Source organism: Cygnus olor, chromosome 3 (assembly GCF_009769625.2).
Source record: "Cygnus olor isolate bCygOlo1 chromosome 3, bCygOlo1.pri.v2, whole genome shotgun sequence".
In the NCBI taxonomy this organism is placed as follows: domain Eukaryota; kingdom Metazoa; phylum Chordata; class Aves; order Anseriformes; family Anatidae; genus Cygnus; species Cygnus olor.
This window is the reverse complement of record NC_049171.1, coordinates 68657464-68676462: the sequence shown is the minus strand read 5'-3', so window position 1 is coordinate 68676462 and position 18999 is coordinate 68657464. Positions and strand designations below refer to the sequence as shown.

The following is an 18999-nucleotide window of genomic DNA, read 5'->3' as shown; positions in this document are numbered from 1 at the left end:
GTTTTTTGAAGGAATCTAGTGGGAACAGGTAAGATGAGGGCAAACGCCGAAACTTCCTGGTTTACTGAGTTACTGCTGTAATTACTTGTTTTGACATCTTAAAACGTTGAGCTATTCTAACCTCCCAAATTGCCTCACGCCCCATGTGCTCTGTATTATCACGAGTGGAGGGAGAGACTGGGCTATAGAACAAAAGCAACAGGGCAATGCAAAGCCCAGAGCAAGGTTTTTACAAGAAAACGTGTATTTTGTTAGGGGCCAGAAGGTTGGGGACAGCTGAGTGTATGAAGAATTCAGGATTTATTTAAGCAGCTTCTTTCTTAGTGCATGTCTTACACAACCTTCACAAGCTGTAATTTAAAGGTAGCTGGGGCTCACCTTCTCACAGAAAGTGGCCGTGCAGACTGGCGGGGGGGCAGATGTAATCTCCAAAACCTCTCTGAATTTGCTTTTTACGGGCCGTATTTCGGCGCTGACCTGCCTCTTGCACGTTTTGGCCGTTTTAGCTCATTTACGGGAGCTCCAAGCCTCTGGTAAGGACACGGGGCATTGGAGCAGCGAACGGCAAACCTGCCGTGCCGCAGAGGAGCCGGCGGCGGGGCTGAAAGGGGAGCGCTTGCTCCGTGCGTGAAAACGGTAGCCGATTTTTTTTATTATTATTATTTTTTTCTCTCTTCCTCTCGTTTTTCCTCCCTTCTTCTTCCCGGGGCTGTAATTTGACTGCTCGCCTTGGCCGGGCTCCAGGAGTAAGTCCAGGCGGTTAATCTTTCTTCTCTCCCCCAGCCTCCGGGGGGGTGGAGGAGAGGAAAAGGGGAGCGGAGTCAGCTGCGGCCCGGGGCCGGGCCGGGCCGGGCCGGGCCTCCCCGGGGAGGGGCCGAGGCAGCGGCTGGGCTGCGGGAGCTGCATGGAGGAGGGGAGCTCCGCCGAGTCCCCTGCCCGCACGGGAGGAGGAGGAGGAGGAGGAAGTTTGGGGATTAAGCCGCTGCCCGGAGCCGGAGAGCACGGAGGGAGCCGAGGCACGGCCGCGGAGCGCTGCGAGGGGGAGGCACCGACGGGGAGACCCCCGGCCGAAGCCACTGCTCCCCGAGTGTGAACGGGAGGGGGGCACCGGAGGGCGAGGGGCTGCCGGTAAGCGCGGGAGGGGGGGGGTGACCCCTGGGTTGGGGGGGGGGCCCGGTGGTCGTTGAGGCGCCCGCAGCCCCCCCCCCCCCCAGGGCCGGCCCCATCCCCTTCCCCCGGCCCCGCCGCCTGCCCCCATTGTGTCCGCAGCCTTTGTGCGAGTCGCCCCCCCCGCCCCTCTCCCTGCTGCTCCGTGCGCTGCTCTCGGCGGGGCTCCGGCTGGCCGCTGGTCGCGGGGGGACACCCAAAGGTTTTTTTGGGGGGGGCACCGCAGCCCCCGGCCCCGGCGGGGAGAAAGGGGGACATCGGGCGCATGCCTGTGCTCTGCTTGCGGGGCTCCGGGCTTAGGCGAGGTCGCAAGGCTTTGTCGGGTCCTTTTTGGAGGTTTGTGGGGAAGGAGGTGCTCCCTTTAATGCACACAAAAGCTGCTTGGCTTTTCTGGTTTTACACAGGTGTTTTGCCAAACCTGTGTCTTTGGGGAAACTAAGAGTTTTGATGCTTTAAAGTAACGTTCGTCGGGATGTGATGACTGTGGCCCAGAGGGGGTTAAAAGTATGATTGGTCTTATCATTAAGTATCAAGGATGTTTATCCTGGGGTGGGAAGAGGAGAGAGAGGCGGCAGAGCAGTGTCCTGGTGTCCAGCGGAACCACGGATGTGTTTCCCCATCTCCCGTCCCCATCCTTCCCCTGCTTTGCAGGCTGTGTGTCACAGCCCTTGTCCTCCTTGCTGAATGGGAAGCCCTTCGGACCTCATCCCTCAGCCGGTGTTGACAACCCCAAGGCTCTCATTTCCTTCCTTCACAAGTAACAGTGCTCCGGGCATGAGGGAAGAGGACCTGAAACAAACTTCGAAGCCAGCTGAACGTACAGCCAACAATCTTTGCTTGGCTCCCCCCCCCCCCCAAGTTATTAACTGAGACACAGAAACAGCTGTGGCCTTGCTTTTTTTTTTTTTCTTTTCATGTTGCTTGCTGATAATTTCGGTATTTATAATGCTGCCTAGAGAACCTGATGACTTAGAGGTGTTTTGAAAGCTGTGTAATGGGATCCTGCTAATAGTCTTCCTTTGCTACCGTTTCATTCTTGGAGGGAACAATCTTTGCTGCCTGAGAGCTGCAGTTCAAATTTCCACAAGCGTTTGTTGCCTGTGCCTCTAGCTAAATTTATAAAGGAATCCTGTTAGCTCGTACAAAGCTAAATCTGGCAGTAGCAACTCCTGGCTATGTAATTCACTGTGGTTGGCAAGGCACAACATATAACTTCTTCGAGATTTATTTAAAACTCTTTCTGGTGCCTGTGACGTGCAGCTGTCTTAATTTTGAGAGCTCTTCACCAATATGTGTGGGGGTGCTTTGAGAGGAAAACATAAGAGTTATGCTAAGGTTAGAAAATTTGTTAATAGGGTGCTTGTTTTGAAAATATGAGAGGGCAGTTCGAGATCAGCCTCTTAGTGAATATTGGTATTGTTCTCTGGTTCATCCCGAAGCTTTGCTGTTCAGCTTTGACTCTCTACTTCTCTATGTTCTAAAGTTGACAAATGGGAATGATGCAAGATGCTCTGATAAAATGGTTCAATTTTGAAAGTGTTCATTTACTGGAATGCTGTCTTTTTTCCACAAGTCTGCGGAGTGCTAGGTAAACAGCGTTGACCTGTGGCCATATGAGTGAGTGTAGCCCCTGCAAAGGCAGGTTATGCTTGCCACACGAGGTGTTAATGGGTCATTTTTCTTGTTGTTTTACTTTATGGTTTTCAGAAATAGAAAATATGGGTGCATAATCAAATTGATTTGTAAGCTGTAGTCTTGAAAACGTCTTGCAAAGACAGTTTTGATTTTTTAGTGAAGGGTGAAAGTTAATGATGTGTGGCTTTAGAAATCTTCAAATAGTGAACTTCATTTTTTGGGAGCTCTCATGATTTCAGAATATCTGCTAATGTGTTTTCCCTCTTTCTTGGGCAGGATGTGAGAATACAAGCTAACTGTCCAGTGGCATACTTTGGGTCTGAAGTTGTTGAATTTGAGGTCTTGGTATGAACTGTGCTTAGCAGAAAAGCTCTGGAACGGGCAGACTGAGTTCTTGGTACCCTTCTTGTGTGTCCTGATTTTTATATATATTTATTATTATTATCTAAAAGGCTAAAGCTAAAAGTATCAAAGTATGTCAAAGACTCCTTGAAGAGATGATTTGCATTTATTTGTTTACTACCCTCATACTTGTTGCCACCTCAGCACTTGCTTGGCTGGGCCAAATCTCTCCCCTGCCAAGCCAGAGCTGCAATTCTTGGCCATCCTCATGGTCACGAAGTGGAGAGAGGCCGCACTGCTGGGTGGCAAATGGAGATGATCAGCGTGGCTCTTTCACGCACCCCATGTCCATAGGGTCAGATATGCTGGGTCAGGAAATAATCAAAACATCCGATTTGGTGATGAACCCATTTAAAGGACTCTGGGAAGCATTTCTTGGACTTGACATCTATAAAGCCGTGGCAGTTCTAAGTTACTACAAAGGAATTTTTCTGATGTCCATTCTCTTTTGTATTCACTCATGTGTTGAAAAGGATGATTGTTCTGGCAAAAACAACAAACACACACATTTTATTGAAACATTAATGGCTTTAAGTTACATTGACTTAAATTTCTTAGAGGGCCAAATACAGCACAAAGGTATCTTAACTAGAAAAGGTACAGTAAAAACATATTTAAAAAAAGTTAATGTAATGTCTACTGAATACATATGGAGTAGTTGTGATTATGTGTGGCAGTCCTCTCAGAATGATCTGTAACTTTTGCTCATGGGGATGATGATGATGTTTTACCACTACTTATTCTAAACAGCATTTCCATTTTACAGAGTTGGGAGAAGGGAAAAAAGACACCAAACCAACCAACAGAGAATTATTGCAGCCCTCAGCACAGTCTGGAGTAGCAAAAGGACTTGCAGAAGTGTTGCCGAATGCTTAGCTTTGAGAACCTGCATTGCTGTGGTTACAGAGAGAGCTTTAGTTTGTGGAACTGGCGATGAGGAAAAGAGTGGAAAAAAGCATTATTCTTGTAAACTGAGAATGCAGAGGATGGGATGACATGGAACTCATAGGTGTTCTTTGTTTTTTTTTTCACCTCTTTATAAAATATGCTTTTCAAAGCACTTCTAATAGATGCTCGTTTACTTGTTGATTAATCTGCTCGTTCTTAGAAATGAACCAAAACCTTTGGAAGAGCTGTGCAGCATCACCAAACCCAGTTTTCTTCCCTCCCGCAAACCCCAGTCATGGCTCAGACTTCCCAAACTTGTGCGTTTGGTTTACTAGCTGTTAATCTTGTAGTATTTTTCAGTTATTTTAGTGTTTTAAACCTAATAAATTCATACTTTCCAGTTCTTTTGTTTTAACTGTAAAGCACAGGAACTTCTCTTTGAAAGAAGAACTGAAATTCCCCGATGAAAACATCACAGATGAGAACAAATGGGTGGAACTGCAGAACTGAGGGGGGGGAATGGGAGCGGAGCGAGTAAAGAAGGAAAGTCAGTCTCGGTTATATCAGCAGTGCAGTGGCAGCAGTTATGATTGGAGGTGCTGGGTACACTTTTTGTGCTTGTGGTTAAGAATACAAGAGGTGAATGTGAACAGATTAAATAAATAACTTGAAATTTCAGAGAAGGCTATTTGTGTTAATTCCCTTTCCAAAAGAGTGCGTGTAACAAACTAGCTCATAGCGCTAACAGTTTCTCAAGACCCTTTAAGGATATAAAACATTTTTCTATGTATGGCTGTTGTATCAAATAGGTCTGCCTTATCTGATTCACCAAGTTGAGCTTTTATGAACTTACTTGGCCTAAAATAGATTCAACTGCAAACACGATTGCAGGTGCAGGAAAAGAGGGGCCTAGTCAGGGTGGACTGGGGAAGGAAATTGAGCGAAAAGCTGCTGAGGAGGCCTGAAAGGAGCAGCTGTCCAAGCACTTAAAGGCTGCTTCAGACCACTGTCAGCTGTAGACTGGAGTGCCTTCTGCAAGACCTGTGTTTGGGGTGGTCACTGGCTATGTTCTCACTGATCATGATGCAGAGCCTTGCTGTGAAAATACAGAGCAAGACAGCAGTTCAAAAATCTTATCTAGGACAGAAACTTGATGCTCATGACTTGGTTTCTTTCTTACTTCCATGGTATGAGTTCCAGTAGCCCTGCTTCCTAGTCCTCCATAGGACCATGGGTGGTTATGCCAGTGGAAGTTACACGTACGTTTTATGGGTGTAATCAACAGGTATATCTTGGTCTGGCAGCTGTTTCCCTTGCAAGGTTGACTCCTAAACAGTACTAATTATCTTTGAATCCTATAAGTCTTGCTTGGCTGCTCTGTCATTGAATTTCAGACTACAAGTGGTGCCAAGCCTCTTCCTGTAAGCATGCGTTCTGTAGAAACTTGCATGTGAGCCCTGCCCAGATGTTTTAAAATCTGACTTAATGAATGTTAACATTGAAGTATTTGAGCGTTCTTATCCATTCAGACATTTCAGGATCATGCCCCAGGCACTTGTATCATGCGGTTAATGTTTTCTGCTGATGGGATGCATGCATCCTCTCACTGGAAGCACTGAGCAGGGGTAAAAGGGTTTTGTGGGACCGCTTGTTGAATCACCTGCCCAGTGGCTTACTCAGAGCTGTTGTAGATGAAAGCTTGATGCCCAGATTAGGAAGGGAAGGTTGTTTAGATTGCTCTAAGCAACGCTGGGGACAGTGTAACAGCCAGCTTCCTTTCACCGTCATGGCTGACAACTTTTCAGCATTGTCATCTGGGTGTGCGTTTCAAGGTTAAAGGCTCTGCCTTTAATCAGTCCACATTAATAGTCCCTATCTCTTAGTACAAACGATACAGACTATGTACAAAATCTTTCTCCCATGCTTCCACTCGTGTTAGGTGGAGTTATCTGTAAACACAGGCAAGTTTGTCTTTGCTAACTGCCTATAAAATAACTTTTCTTAAAGTATTGACCAATATTTACACTCCCCCCCCATGTATCCTAAAATTAGCTAGTGTCTGCTGCAGCTTTGTTGTGATTCTTACCTACCCGTACGAACTTGTTGTTTTTCATTTTTTTTTTTTTCTTTTGTATTTGTTTTACATATCACAGTGAGGCCAGGTTCATAGATGGGGTTCCAAAGCATTTCAGAAATAAGAAATAAACAGTGGCAGAACTGCTTGGTTGCTGCTGCTGTCACTGATCTATGGCACTTCGATCTAGACTAACACAGTGCTTTGGTTCCTTAACACAGGAATTGATTGATACGAAGGAGAAATTACAATTCATTCTTTGAGAATTATTTTGAAAATAGATGAGGGAAACATAGAATTAGTGATTATGCAACTCTGTTATCTCCTTTATCACTTCAGCATGCACAAAGTTTCCTACTCGCTTTTTAAACTGTAACCAAGTTAATATGAACGGAAACATCAATTTCACTTGCAAGCGGGTTTGGTGCTGCTGAGATTATAATGCTGCAACTCCAGAGGTTGTAAAGCTTCGTCACTGTTTACTTCACAGTTCCTTTTCATTATCCTGATAACATACCTTGTGGTGTTGCTCAGAGAGCTGTCATACCTTAGTACCTGAATGATGTCAACATAGACTTCAGTCTGTTGCAGAAACACCTAATTCCTCTGAAGAATCAGCAGACTTAGCCTATTTGAATGGGAGGGAAAAGTGTTTTTAATGAGTCATGAATGCATTTGGGGAGACAGCTTGCCCTCCCTTACACACCAACAGCATATGATGTTTGTAATCTTTCCTTTCTGTCTTCTCTGGTAATTGTCAGCCTCCCTCGTGTTAGATGAGACACAAATCATAAATCTCTGATGTGATCTATGGTGGTCATTTTGTGCTCTTGCCACCTGAGAAGGTTGCTGTCTGTCCTGCAGACAGACAGGCTAACTTGCCACACTCCTCGCTGAATTAGCTTTATCCTTGCCTTATCAGGTCGGCAATGTTGTGAAGTCTGTTCTCTTCTGTGGTAGGATGGTATCTTCTCCACTATCTCCGCCTCCAAACCTTGCACTCACTTAACCTTGTGAGTTTCTCCCAGATTTCCAGGGAAACCCCTTAATATATCATTGAACGTCTACCTGCTATATCAAGTATCAGATACGTACTGCTGGGGCATGGAGAAAAGGTTTCTTCCGCATGGCACTGCATGCTGTTTGGATAGGGTAGGAGCTGTGCCTGCTTTGCAAGGAAGAATTCTGGAAAACAAAACCATGATGTCTTCATAAGAAAGATGGTTGTCAGCTTTTGTCACTGAAGATCTGCTGCTTTGCAGTGTGTTTCATCTCTAGGGGATAGCTTTTCTGTACATACCTGGTGGATGCATCTACCCACCCTGGCTGTGTGCATCGCACAGCTGTTGAAGCTTCAAGAGAGATAAGGGTGCCAGGACGGACTGAATGCCTCTTCATTGCCACTGTGTTATAGTGATGAGGGGTCTGCTCACTCTGTTTTTTTTTTTTTTCTCCCCTTTTGTTCTTTAAATTGATGACTGTGCTGCATGAAGAGTCCTTTTTGATTTTTAATAAAGGATTGGTTATGCCTGTTTTCTGACAATTTCAGAAACGTGTACTGGGTTGGTTTCTCTTGTTTGCTAGTTACAAACATTGAGCCTTATCAGCAGATGATTAGTTTTGGTGGTTGGGTCAGAGTTACTTGTGTATGCCATACCTGCCAAACACTGACTTCCTTCCTTGGGACAGTTTGAGGTCACGCAAGAAATGATCTGTAGGAGTTCTGGCAAGGGTTCGCTCTTAGCTGTTGACATTCTCACGCAACTCCACCTTTGTGTTGCTCACTGCTGTGAGGTAGGAAGGCTGCATATACTTAGCTCATGCAATTAGCTTAATACATCTGGGAAAGCTCTCAGGTGATTGCATGTGGAATAAATCTGGTTCTCTGGGAAGCGGCAGATCTTCTGTCCATTCATCACAGTTACATCATGCAACAAGAAGGTGCTACAGTATGTGGCCTTCCCTTGATGCTGTAATAGGCAAACTGCTTTCCTTGGCTAGGAAAGTTGGGCTATAAGTACTGGCATGTAACTCCGTAATAATCATGCCCAATAAATTCTTAGTTTAGTCGTAGTTGTTGGTGATGAAACCTGCACAGTGGTTTGCTGTCTAACAAATGTGAAGTTCTGCAAGTAATTTTCTTGTCAGGTTTGTGTGGAATTGTTTGGCACAAGTACTTGTTTTAAAATGATATAGTCTATATTGACGATGGTTTATTATGTTGAATACACAATACTATCCAAGCATTAAGGATAGAATTGTCTGAATACGAGATAAAATTTAGTACGGTTGGGGACCAGGTGAGAGCAGGCATGATTTAATACTTGTAATTAAAGCAGATCTGAGTCACTTCTGCTGGTAAGTTCGTGGAATGCAATGATACGTAGTTGGGTGGCTTTCACTTGCTTTTGTCTTTTCCTCTAGCAGAAACAGGACAGGGAAGTCCTTGAAGAGCAGAGATTTTGAGACTCAAAACCATATTTATTTGTTTGAGGAAGCCAGTTTGCTGGAGTACAGTGATAATATTAGCCTTTCAGTCAGCACCTCAGTCCTGGACCATTAGTGTGTAGCACGAAAGGGTTTTGTGTCACTTTTTGAGATCTTAACCTCAGCTTTCCTAAAGAATCCCAAGAAAAAAGCAATAAGCCACCTGTCTTGTTACTGAAAGTTATTTTGGTTGCCTCTGGAGTATACCCAGAAAGAGAAGTTTCATTTAACTGGGTTCTGAAAGATGGTTTTCTGATTTCTGGACTTTTCATTTAATGTTACAGGGAAATCTCCAGGTGGCAGAATGTTTTACAGTCAAATCATTCAAATCAACTTAAATGTGACTATATCTGAATATAAGTTTCTTCAGATTTCTATAGCTGAATGTAGGTTCTGCTTAACTTGGGTCCTGTGCAAGGCTTCTTTTACATTTTTAACACTCCAGTAAGATTTTCAGCTTAAACTGATACTTGCATGCTTTTCTATATATAGCTGTTAATAACAACTCGAATCCTATGTATCTTCTAAAAATGATTCGGAAAACAAAGTTTTTTATTAATAGTTATGATGTATTTTTGGAACAGCTAAGGCAATTTTAAAGCATGCCTTTTTTTCTTTTTTTCCCCCCAGATAAAATAGAATTAACAGAACAAATGACAATATATTTGGTTAATCACTTTCTTTTAGTGGACATGCACATGTTTTCCTTGTGATAGTGCTTCTAGTGCAACAGTGTGTTATATTCTTACACTGATGTTTGAGAAATAAACCTTATATTCAACCTAATTGGTCAAAAATTTCACAGAATGAAAAATACATTTACCTTTCTATACGACAGGAAAATCTGAAAGAAAAAGACAAGACCTGTAGAAAATGTTTTTGAAAAAGTTAAAGGAGGTTGATAGAAGATCTCTCTGTAGTGTCCTAAAGCTTGTGCTTCAGTTGGTTCATAAGCGACTGTAGGACCCTGCCAGAAGTCATCAATCCAAAGGCTTTGAAAAGCTGTTGGGTGCTCCAGAGTTTAGAGAATATCTTTTTGCATTGGGTCAATTATTTTAATTGGGAACTAAGAAGCTGTTGTGGATGAAACTTTTATCAAACTAGAGTGCCACCATAGAAAATTTAGGTTTCTTCCAGGTTTGCCTGGTTTCCTTATCTGCGCACACTCTTGTGTGTATGTATTTAAATGGTCATAGTTATTGCTACTTATGTGTTGATAGTCTGGCTCTGTCTACGGTTCTTAGAGAAACTACTTTCTCTAGCAATTGAAATGGGGTCCTTTGCCTCTGGAGGGTTTGAGAATAAGGGAACTTGCACAGACTAAATGGAAAGTAGCATGGTAATTACAGCTCATGCTGTATTTTGGTTTTGCTTAATTTACAGTCTGAGGTACAGGAAGGTAGTTGGGCATTTGAATGTTACAACTGTTGCAGTCTAATCACAGGAAGCTAGTAAGACTGCTCATATGTTCCCTTCTGCAGATTCATAGAAGTGTTAGTGGAGGCTATTCTATGTACTTGGTTACAAATGGAGAAAAACTAAATGCTGTGAATAAAACTGTAAATATAATCGTCACTCAGTGATGGGGCAAAAAATCAACCTTTTAAAATTGGTAAAGTTTCCATGTAGAGTGTGTTTATCTTTGTAAATGTAGCAACTGGATGGGGGGGAAAAGTGTTGATATTTCATTTAAATAATAATAATAAAAAAGCATCTCTCAGATGGAGCGGTGTTTTTGTACTTTAAAAAGAAAGTAGAGATGAAACATCATGCCACATTAGCAAGATTGAATTGATTGTATTACTGTTTAAGTTGAAAGTAGACCAATATTTTTTAAATGGATTTTTAGTTTAAAATCTTGCCTGTTTATGGTTTGTTTCCCCTAGACCAAATTAACTTGGACACCCGGCTGGGATTCTGTTTATTCTGGCATAAGAACAGGCATCGGGTAGGGCATCTTAGTCCCAAAAACCTGGTAATGGTGAGAGGCCTCTGTAATGTTCCCAGCCAGCTGAATGCCTGAGGTATTTTGCCATACAGGAAATCAATTGCAGCTGAATGCGCACTGTTTCCACTCCAAGTATATAAACATGCCTTATGGTGATATTAAAAAGAAAAAAAAAATTCTTTTAAATCCAGTCTTATATTTAATAGCTACCTGAAAGTTCAGAGTGAGAACATTTGATGTTCTGTTCTTTGGGTTCTTCCCTGTCGTGTCTGGCTGAGTCCATAGCACAGAAATAGCTATGAAGGAGAGGCGAGGCATATTAATCTTGATGTGCTCCAGAAGAGGCAAACATAAGCCCGTGTTTTAGAGAAATGAAAATAATAATTTTAAAACAAAGGTATCCATGTTTGATTTTTGGTTGACCAATAATATTTTGAAGCTGGGAAGGATTTAAAATTTAGCAAAAGAAATAAGCTTAAATCAAGAAATCTGTGATTCTGAAGGTTTCAAGTTAATAACTTGCTAGAAAGAGCTGCATCACAACTGTATCGTAGAATCACGGAATCATTAAGGTTAGAAAAGACCTCCAAGATCATCTGCTGCAACCATCACTCTACCACCGATCAAAACAGTTGCATTTTGTTAAGTGCTAGCCAAAATGGTATTTTCATTTGGATTCATTCTTTGCTGATCCTTTGAAAACAGCTAGATCAGATGCTGTACCAGACAGGTGCTAGGAAATAACTAATGGAACTGATTTGCTTAACATCTACTGATGTGTCCTTATATTGCTCAGCAGGAAGGTGCGTGGCTCATTGGATAGGGGTTTCCAGGCATTAAAGATGATTAGGTTTAAAATCCGTGATAACAATTTCTAGAAGCAGTGTGGCCTGAAGCTTTCAGAGTTTAGATCTTGGGAATTTGAGAACACTTTCCTGCTCTGATGCAGACTTAGACTGTAACCTCAGATAATCTGTTTCGACTAGATTTTAACAACACGTAGGTAGGTAGGTATTCACAGAGGTGGTAATGGGATTTTCAGAATCACATTAGTGTCTAATTCCTATTCAAAACCTAATACCTTTTAGTCTGTCTGAACCAGATTCAGCCCGTGCTACATTTTATTCAGTTTCTCGAAGGCAAAATGCAAAGGCAGCGCTGGGAGCATGGCTTCAGGTGCATACGGCACATCTTCCTTAGCGGGTTAGAGTTGTGCTCTGTTTTGTCTTTTCTCTAATTCCATAACTGTTGTCCTCCTTTTACAGAATGCCGTAGCTTGAACAGAAGAGAGGAAAATTGACTCCACTTTGCCTCTTTGCCTAATCTAACAGTGATTTCTTTGGTGAGTGCTCTACCAAGTACATATTATCATTATTATTTTCTTTTTATAAGCAAAGAGATCACGTTTGTGCCTCTGGCTGAGCTGAATATTGGCATTCAGTGAAAATACTCCAAGTTAACCGTGAGACTGCTTAATATGCAAATCCCAAAGAAGTCTATGTACAATAAAGGTCAGAGATGTAAGCCAAGATGGTGGGTTTTATTCATGTGCATGCAAGTGGGGTTTTATGCTAATAAAATCAAAATTTTGAGGCACCTAAGCAGTTATAGCAGGTCTGCAGTTTTGTTGTAGTTATAGCAAGTCTGCAATTTTAGCATCTGTTTCAGTAACTCAATTTTTGCTAAAGACCTGTAGCTAAAGTTTTGGTAAGTTGTTTGACTCCTCCATCCTTTGGAGGTAGAAGTGCCATTTTTATGGTGAAGGAATGGTCTTGTAATTATGTGGAGTATGGGGCTTGGAAGATCTGGGACATCTGTGTTCTGCAGAGATTTCTAATATTGCTTATATCATTTTGAGAAGAAATTGTTTGTTCTTTCTGAGTTTATTTTTTTAGGGGTTTAATTTTCTTTATGTACTCTTACTACCTGAAGAACTTCAGATAACAGGGAAAAGCAGATTTAGATGTCAAGGAAGTGTCTCTTGATTAGAGTAGGCAACTTCATTTGTTTCACTATCTAAACCAAATTGACATTCCAGAGATCTTCACAAAATCATAGAATATCCTGAGTCAGAAGGGGCTCACAAGGATCACTGAGTCCAACTCCTTAATGGTAGGGGTTGTTTGAGATTCTCCAGTATATGTTAATCAAGAAGATGGCTTTAGGCAGGGTCCATTTTTCCCTCCTTTTCCTCCTTTATTATAAATGTCCCAGTCTCAGTGCCAACCCAAAGGAGTCTTTTCTTCTCTTTGAAGAAAGTGGGCGTTCAGTGATGGGCTTTGTGGGTAACTGCACGAGCGCTGGTATTTGGAAAAACTCATTGACTTATAAATAACCTATTTCACTGCTTTCAGATAGAACATCTAATGCTGAAAACAGTATAGCGTGGATCAATCAAAAAAAAAAAAAGTTAATTGCCAGTCCGGCTTCTGTGAGCTGCAAAGGGAATACTAATGTGCTATGTTAGGACACTCTCATAATACGTATTTTATACTTTCGGTGATAGGGTTTTTAATATATTTTTGTAGTATGTATTGATGATCCAGTTGTGTTCAAATATTAACACAATTTTAGGAGAGTGGCAGCTTCCACTAAGTATTGGCATTTCCAATATTTTGAGATTGCATAGCCTTAATAGATAGGCACTAGTGGAATTGCTTAGCATTCAGCTGAAGCTTACATCTGATAAACATTAGAGAGATCTTTCCTGTGGATCCAAAGGGTAACAGTCTCTGTGAGCAGGAAAGCATTTTGCAGAGGCTGAGAGAGGTAAGACCAGAAATTCTTCTAAAAATAGTAACTTGAATTTGAATAGTGTTGCAGTTTTGATTTGAATAACGTTGCATGTTTTAACATATGTTAACAACAACAAAAAAGGCGTGACTTAAATTCAGTACACTAGTTGCCCCTATTATTTGATGATTGGTTAATTACTAGCATATTTTTTTCCTCCACAGTTATGGAGGCTGAGTTGTGCGTTCCCAGGCCCCACACAGCAAATTGTCTTATTTAGCCTGAAATTTGTGCATATCAGAATGCCCATTAAGTATTGGCCTTGTGACCGTAGGAAGTGAATTACTTGCACAAATTCTCTCCCTTTTCCCTGATTTCCATTTTGTTTCAAATGTGCTGCTTGGCCCTGATTTTGAGTTGTGGTGACATTAATATGCTTGCATGATGAACAGAAAAGCTGAATGAGACTGTCAGACTTAATAACTTCTTTCCTGAAAGCTGAGACAACAGGGCTTATACACATCCTAAGAAGCAGAGGATTTCCTAAAATTCTTTGGGATACATGGCAGACAAGCATATAGTTTACAGTGTTACGGAATATCATATCAACAAAACTAGGGTGTGTGGAAATGTTTCAACTGAATGGATATTCATTCAAGGGCTAGATGGAATGTATTTAGTAAGGAATTAGTTTTCTTTCATTGTCCCGTGAAATTAAAGTATAATGAGTGGTGTTCTGTAAAAGGGATATCTTAATGGGTTGGACAGATACAGCTTTTAGGGATGGATGTTAACTCTGTAGCAAATAACTATTAGTAATTTTGGCAAATTTGCTTCACGTTCCAGAATTAAATCTGGAAGTCTTAAGAATGTTTTCTTTCTGGAATTGTTTTGGGGGCATGGGGCAGACAATTTATGAAATTTGTTTTATATTTTTGTTATCCATGTGACTTGTCTAACAACATTGTGTGCTTTTAATTGTTTCAATAAAGTGCTGTTTAGAATACAGTAATCCTTGGAAAGAATTAATGAAAACGAGCTCGAGCAACTCTTAAAATCATTACATCTGCTGTAGCAGAGGAGGAAATATCACATCAATCTGCATGTTCTAACAATTGAGAATGAGTTTTAATACACAGTGTGTTTATGCTAAAAGCCAATACATATTTAAAAAACAAACAAAAATTTCTTGAGGATCTGTGCGTCACTGATTGCTTTGTTTAGGCCAGGTCTTTAATGGTATGAGGGCTTGCAAAACTGTGTGGGGGTGGAAAGAATGATGCATGCCCTTGTGTGAGGTTTTCTTTAAGTCTGGTCTATTTTTGGTATGCAATGGAGCAAAGGTATAGTGCAAGAATAGGGTTTCAGTTGCAATATGAAGGCCTGTAAAAGCTTTTTTATTGCAGAAAGTGCCTACTAGGTTATTAGTGCAGTTGCATTAGTATGCATGGGAATATTCAGGGCTTAATTTAGCATACTAGATTAGGGTCTAATACCATAATTAAGGCTAGAAAATTTTCATAAGTTTCCCCCAAATCTTTTGCAGCTGATTGTAGCCAGGCTAAAATAGAAACAATGTGAAGTGAATCTTTAGGGTTGTTTATTGTTGATGGTTTTATGAAACCTGTCTTTCTACTTCACTATAGAAAAGCTGACCGGTAAATGTGATGTTTAACACAGGTATGCACAGATCTGACTAGATTTCTCAAAATACAAATACAAATAACTTGCCAGTGACCTACTGAATGTCTAAACACTTACTGCATTTAGGCTAACAGTTTTATAAAAATCATGACAACTGTTTAAAAAGTCTTTTTTAATTGATAAAAACATTTTGTCCAGATGCTGCTTAATTTTCTTGTCAGTTCATGTGTTTCATGTTTTCAACTGTGAAAAGATTCAGTGAAAAGAATTGTCTGGACAAATTCAGTAATAACATAATTAGGATTTTGTATATTCTGTGGTCAAAGGATTCTTTTGATTTTTTTTGTACGTTAAACTGTTGAACACGAATTCTTAAATGTACCTTTGGTTTAAAAAAATAATAAAATCCCCAAAGACAAGCTCATTCACCCCTGTATTCCCCCTTTGCTTGCTCAGTGGTCAGTCCTTCCCCACTGCCATCTCCTATTGTTACGGTCAAATGATCAAGGAAAAGTGTATGCTTCCTTTTGTGTCCAGTAGATAGGAGTTCTTAATTGATGACTGCTGCTTTCTTTCTGACATAAAGGAAACGAATGGGCAGTAGTGATTATAGCACATCTGTTGTTTTCTGTCGAGCATCCTGTGCAGCAGTGATACTGTCTTGAAGACTACTTTTTTTTTTTTCTGTTAGGGACTAGTTAACAGGGGGGATATGGCTGACATGTGACAATATTGTTCCTTTGTCACAGGTGTAGCCAGAGCAGAAAAACAAGCTGCAAGCTGGGACAGAACTACTTGTTTATATTTTAGAAAAAAAAATAATAATAAATTGCAAAAGCTTCGGGGGTGTACTGTATTTTGATCATCTGGGATAGGTAAAGAGTCCTTTCTTCAGAGTGCATTCCCTGCACGGTAGGTGTAACGCTCCAAAATCACACTGGAAATGGCTTCTGCTGGGGAAAGGGAGAAACAAAATAGCATACGTAGCCAGGGTATGAAAGCTGAAACATTCACACTACCACTACAGTTTCTAGGATGCAGTTTTTCAGTCTGTGGCATTGTTGTTCATCTCCTGCTCGACCGTCTTTTGCTTGCTGTGTTGTACAACTCCCAGGAGAGCTGAGGCCTGGAGGGCTCAGGTGTGCTTTTTCCTGGGACAGAGCCACGGGAAGATCCATACTTGGCTTTACAGACCTCAGGGAAGCGAGTTTGGGGAACTGATGAGCAATGAAGTTAGGAAAGGGTCTGGCGTGAGTGCAGAAGGGGACTTGAAGGTTGAAGGTGGAGAAGACAGATGTCTGGGGAAATAGTTGAGGGAGGCCAGTAAAGCAGCTGGGTGAAATAAGCACAGGGTGGTAGTTCAGTGTATCACTACTTGCCCTGTGCATCATACCAACCATGCTTTTTTGTCTTTCTGACTTGTATCATAAAGAAGCGAGTGGAAGTGGGATGTGCAAACCCCCAAGAGTGTCTACAGGAAACCTTTTTGCTCTCTCTTGCGTCACAAGGTGTGTGGGAAAAATGCGAACATGAGAACTGAAAGCTCTGTAAATCAGAGTCCCCACCACTTAGTTTGTTTTCCTTTGACTCTTCCTTTTCCCATTTATTATGTTTAATTGCAGCATTTCTTGTAAGAAAGGTGCCAGTACTCTGTTTTTGCACAAGCTAAATATTTTGGTACTTAAACTGACAGTGTTTATGTTGAGCTTGGATGAAGCTGGTTGACTAAAATTAGTACACTGGGCAGCACTGCCCTCTTTTTTGGAGTTTCTGATGTGTGTTAGATAAAAGTGTGTGGGATGTGTTTTTTTTTTTCTCCTCCAGTCCTTTTTTGTCATTTGCTGTACCAAAATCTTCTCTGCCCATGTCCTCTTACGAGAGCATCTCCATCACTTAACAGAGGAGGTGTTGAGATGTACAACTTTGCATCCATAAGATGCTATTTAGCCTGGAGGCTTAGAGCCTCTTTTATGTTAAACAGGTTTTTCAAATAACAGGTGCACATGGCCACTAGAGATGGGAAAAGTGAGCAAGAACATAGTGTTGTAGATGAACAGTAACATAGTTGAATACAAAGCTGATGATACCATAAATCAGTCATACTGCAGTTATGTCCCAGCAGTACATATGCACTTAGTGTGTTGGCAGAATGGGTATCAAAGTGTGACCCCCTTCTTGGGTCTGATTTCCACCTGCACTATAAATTTGTGGACTGTGTAGAGTAATTAACTGTGTAATGATCCAGCATAGTCAAGGTTAAGCTTATGTCACTGCTGTTTTTTTTTTTTTAAGGCTTGTCTAAGGGTAATTTAAGCAATTAAATAATCCTTTTGCTTTCTGAATGAGATACAGAGACTCTGTTCATGCCTCCAAAGGCTTTTAGCCTATTCTCATAGGATTTCAGTCTTATCTTGCATCTATTGGCAAGCATTAAGTTGTAGCTAAATATTAGTCATGGCACCAGCCAAGTAATACAGGAAAACCCCCATAGAATCTGTTTAAATCTATTTGTTCATTTTTGGAAATTCTGTTAAAGGGGCACTGTTAATATGTATGGTAAGTTTTAAGAAACACTGTAGTGCATCAGTGTAGTGCATAGAATTGCACCTCTTGCATGACTCATAGTAAAAACCTGACTATTTGTGAGACTTAGTATATTCCATTTGCTATATAGAAGTTTGCTAAAATGTTGGTATTATGGAATCCTGGCTTTGGTAATGGATGTGACAGCTTTCCTCCTGAGCTAAAGATGGTAGGTGACCAGCAGTAGCAGGACTGCCGATTGTTTTACAAAATGATCAAAGAAGGCTCTTTAGTTTGAGCATTGACTACTTTGCACACAAAACAAAATCTTTCAAAAATCTAAAAATACTTTTTCTGTTGAGGCAGATACTCATCAGAGCATTTGATACATAGCTGTTCAGTAAAAGAAACTGTAGCCTGAACTTCAACCCCTGAAAGAAAGATTAGCTACTGCTTTTATCAGCACGAACATCACTTTGAAGATACTAAACATCTGGTTTCCTTCTGGGAGAATTACATTTTGTCCACTTGACCCTTTGTAAACGTAAATATTTATATTAGTTACATTTTGTAGGAATTTGAAGAAATATTTAATACATGGGAAAAAGAATACTTTGCATATGTAGCTAGAGTGACATCAAATACTGTTGTGTTTTCTACTCATGAGTTTCTTTCGTGATTCAGAATAATACCGGTATGCAATCTGATGGGAGGCATGACTATGTTTTTCCTTTCTTTCTGTGTTTTTTTGTTTGTTTGTTTGTTTTTTTTTTTAATAAAACATTCCTCTTTTCCCTCACACCCTCATCATCTCCCAAGAGCATATTTGTCACCCCCACTGAAATTTCGACTTTAGCTTCTTTCCTTCAGCTATTGCTATAAACTTTGCTTAAAGGATAAATCCGGCCTGGATTGTATTTGTTTAGTACATAATAATTTAGATATGTGAAGTTGCTTAGTAGAGATGGTATATTTTGTATTTGGATATCCCAGTCATCTGTGATCAAATGGAGGACAAAGTTTGCTAGAGATGTGGCTTCTAACCTTGTTTGCAAGGTAGAACAGAAAAGATCTTAAAGTTACAATTGTTTTATTTGTTTCTTCTGTGTAGAAAAAGTATGCTTTGGGAAAAAAAATACCCTCCATACCTCCTTAAACACCGATGTTGCTTGTGTTGTGGGAGTATGAGTGAGTGGGTGTGTATCTTTAAAATACACAGTGTAGCCTTTTAAGTAAGAAACAGCATTGTACTTTGAGAAATATTACACTTGAAAAATGATTTTTAAAATGAAGCCATGTAAGCTTTTTTTGGCCAAAAATATTTTGTTGTAAAATAGCAATTTATTGAAAACAAGAGTGTTTCACACAAAAAGGCAAGTTTCAACAAAACAACTAGCAAGAGAAATTTTTGAGATATAGCATTCCCCAGCACTGATACACATTTTCTTGCAGAAATAACAGTGTAATTTAAAACTGAAGCTTCTGTTCTCTGGAAAGT

General features: G+C 40.8%; 1 protein-coding gene across 4 annotated transcripts in view; it reads left to right on the top strand.

Annotated features, from left to right (window-relative positions):
* PLEKHG1 (pleckstrin homology and RhoGEF domain containing G1) overlaps positions 1-18999 on the top strand; it is a 143175-nt gene that overhangs the window by 1274 nt on the left and 122902 nt on the right. Inside the window, exons 1-2 of one of the 4 annotated variants that reach the window (XM_040550567.1) lie at positions 306-636; positions 11867-11943. The gene's annotated coding sequence lies outside the window, so the exon portion shown is untranslated. Of the gene's footprint in view, positions 1-305; positions 637-860; positions 1129-11866; positions 11944-18999 lie in introns of those variants that run through there. The other 3 variants (XM_040550565.1, XM_040550568.1, XM_040550566.1) reach the window with 3 other exon arrangements.